Source organism: Octopus bimaculoides, chromosome 4 (genome assembly GCF_001194135.2).
Source record: "Octopus bimaculoides isolate UCB-OBI-ISO-001 chromosome 4, ASM119413v2, whole genome shotgun sequence".
NCBI classification, from domain to species: domain Eukaryota; kingdom Metazoa; phylum Mollusca; class Cephalopoda; order Octopoda; family Octopodidae; genus Octopus; species Octopus bimaculoides.
In genome coordinates, this window is record NC_068984.1 from 46,211,770 (window position 1) to 46,215,644 (window position 3,875).

The 3,875-nt window shown below is 36.1% G+C and overlaps 1 protein-coding gene across 2 annotated transcripts in view; it reads right to left on the minus strand.

Moving 5' to 3' along the window:
* LOC106884508 (potassium voltage-gated channel subfamily KQT member 1) overlaps window positions 1–3,875 on the minus strand; it is a 717,249-nt gene that overhangs the window by 630,578 nt on the left and 82,796 nt on the right. The gene's annotated exons all lie outside the window — the stretch shown is intronic.

The window sequence follows — 3,875 nt, forward strand, 5'->3', positions numbered from 1 at the left end:
ATATATATATATATATATATATATATATACGTGGTCTGATCAATAAATACCCGAACTCTTGCCGCAGTAACGAAGCTAAAGCATGCAGAGAAAAGCCACTTGGCACAGATTGATCTGAGCTCCGCTGTGCATGCTCACTATGTTTTAACGTCCTAGCTCACTTCTGCTGTTTTCAACAGTGGTTAGAAGGAACGTGTGTGGCGTGTGATTATCGCATTGAACATGACAGAGAAAATTTAGCAGAGAATCTGCACCAATTTTTTTCAAATGCTTGGCGACACTTGCTCAGAGGCCTACGCAAAGTTTTCAAAAAGTATTCGTCATTCTAGATACAATCAAAAAAATATTGTACAACTGAAACCCGAGTGTCATTTTGGTCAGTTGAAAGCAGTTTTAGCACAAACTTGGCAGACACGTGTCTCATACCCAAATCTTCAGTGATAATGGATTGAATTGAATCGTAAGAAATCTGCACATTCTCTGATAACTCACGGATAGTGATTCGACGATTTCCACTCACAGCTGCACGCACATCTGTGATGTTTCTCTCAGTTCTGCTGGTTGTGGGTCTCCCAGAACGTTCGCCAATATGGACAATTTTTCGGCCATCTTGGAAACAATTGAGTCACTCGTACACTTGTGTGTGGCACCCCTCTCCATACGCTTTCTGCAACTTTGCGTAGGTCTCACCATGACGACTTTCTCTGTCATGTTCAATGTGATGATCACACACTAAACGCGTTCCTTCCAAGCACTACCGTAAACAACGGAAGTGAGCTAGAAAATTAAAACTTAATGCGCATGCACAGCAGAGTTGAAGGTCAATCTTTGCCAAGCAGCTTTACACTGCCTGCTTTAGCTTCACTGCTATGGTAAGAATAAGGATACTTCTTGATCAGACTTCGTATATACATGCATCATCAGAAGGGGATAACAATTCACTGATCACAAATACGGAGAGATTTGGTGTCGTTTGATGTCAAGGAGTTGTCTGTCTGTCTACCTCTCCACAAGTCTGATCTCTGTTTCTTTGTGCGTGAGTGTTCATGTTGAACTGTTAAACCCTACACATTTTCTCTCTCTCCGTTATATATATATATATATATATATATATATATATATATAAACAAATAGTAAATGAGTATATGCATATGTATGTATATGTACGTTTTCCATTCATTAGACAGAGGGTGTAATTGTGGCAAAATAGTTATAAAATAATTAATTAGAACACGCATATCCTTTTATAGGTTCTTTTAGTTTTCAGCATTAAGTTAAATACTTTCTTCTAAAATTACTACCATTGCAACACTCATGTATCTGTTTTCTGTCAGCCTGTCTGTCATCATCAATGTATATATGTGTGTATGATGTATGTGTATATGCATGTATTATGTATATATGTGATAGTGTATCTCTTTGTGAAATATTTTAGAAGAATTTAGTGGTTTAAATATATTGGCTTTTTCTTGCTCTCGCGATTCTTTTATTCTTCGATCCATCCCACTCTCGATTATTAAGCGCACGCAGCACACACACACAGATGTACACACACACACAGACACACACACACACACACACACGCAAGCACAAACACACAGAAACACACACACACCTACACGCGCGCAGAAAACACACACACGCACACACAAACACACACACACAACATACATACACCCCCACCCCCACCACCACACACACTTATAAAAACTTATATCGCTTATATAAGCATATATCAAGAGTTTATGTGTGCGTGTGTTTGAGTGGGCAGCTTTGTGAATGCCTGCAAGTAGAGTCATTTTGAATTATATTTATCAAATGCGCATGGGAAATGAAAGTTTGCTGCTCTTAAATCTGACGTCATAGCAATGTGGGCTATATGTAGGCAACCTTGTCACTATTAAGATGGGAATGAAGATTGTTTTGTTTTTGACCTGTATGTATGTAAGCATGCATGTATTTGCGTGTGTACGTCCTCATATATGTACGAATAATTGTATATCTTCTGTCTCTCCCTCTCTCTCCCTCTCTCTCTCTATATATATAGGTATATATATTTATATCCCCACATATCTATGTATCTATCTAGCCATTGAGCTACCAAATATTCTTAGCTATATAGATAATTTCTCATGGGATGGTATCTTGATATATATATGTATATGTATATATATATAGTCTGAACTCTTGCCTCGAAACTAAAATTCACTCAAAAAGATTGTCAGATAGATAGACATCTATAAAAATATCTAGCAAATTCTCTGAAGCTTATAAAAGTAAATATGATGAAAAATTCTGATTATACGTATATGCACATACAAATATTTGCGTGTGCAAGTACTTTTCTGTGATTTCATACAGTTGTCCTTCCCGCCATCTTCGTTCCTTTCTTACTGTATTTTTTTGTCCGTATGTGTCTTCTTTTGTCCGCCTCTCTCTGTCCAACACAAGCTAGTTCTCTGTCCAACACCCACGCTAGTTCTCACACACACATGTGTGTGAATATGTGTGTGTATGTGTATAACAGAAAAGATACATATAGTTTAACTATGCCTAATGTGCTGTAGGTTTACAGCTTGATATAATAGTTGTTCATCATGGCGATATTGAGGAACACCTACATACATACATAGATACATGCATGCATACATATATACACACACACACACACACACACATATATATATGTGTGTATATGGGTGAATGTATAATCTATGATTATATTTGTTTTCATCATAGCTTATATCACATTATTTCTACTGTGGTCTGTAATGAAGCATGTTATAAAAAATTGCAATGACTTATGGTGGAAAATAATTTGCATAGAATGTAGTAATATTCTCATAAAATCTGTCAAGCTAGGACAAGAGATAATACAAGGCTATATCAATGATATATATATATTCTTTTATTCTTTTACTTGTTTCAATCATTTGACTGGAGCCATGCTGGAGTAGAGTCTTTTAGTCGAAGAAATCGACCCCTGGACTTATTCTTTGTAAGCCTGGCACTTATTTTATTGGTTTTTTCTGCTGAAACGCTATGTTGCGGGGATGTAAACATACCAACATAGGTTGTCAAACGAAGAGGTGGTGGTAGAGGATATAAACAAACACAAAGACACACAAATAAACATATACATATATATATATATATATATATACGACGGACTTCTTTCAGTTTTTGTCCACCATATTTGCTCACAAGGTTTTGGTCGGTTCGAGGCTACAGCAGAATACACTTGCTCAAGGTGTCACGTAGTAGGAATGAACCTGGAACCATGTGGTCGGGAAGCAAGCTTAGTACCACACAGCCACGCCTGTGGTTATATATATCTATAAGAGTAAATGTAATGACAAGCAAGTTAGGTAAGTCGATATACAAAAAATATTAAATACTTTTAATACAAAAAATATACATATGTATGCATATAAAAAAGTCCGACTTAAACAGAATAGAAATTATATCAGGAATTAAAGGAGCTGAGGAAGAGTTTTACGAGTCTAACAGCTGTTTCTGGGGCTTTGCTGGTCCAAAATAATGACTGTAACTTAATTCCATCATCGGATAACACCAGCCTCTGTCTTCAGAGAAGAATTTTACATTTTAGGTGCCGACAGAATGGAGTTCAAAGATGGAAACAGAAACAAATTCTCTAATTCCTGATATCATCTCTATTCTGTGTAAGTCGGACTTTTTTTAAATGTATACATATGCACATTTTTTTGTATTAAATGTATTTGATATTTTTTGCCTAACTTACTTGTCCTTACCTTTAATCCTCTACCTGCTCATGTTCAAATCTCTTGTGGACTACGAAGTCTATTCTATACAGAGAATACATGTCTCTAATCTATATATATATATATATATAT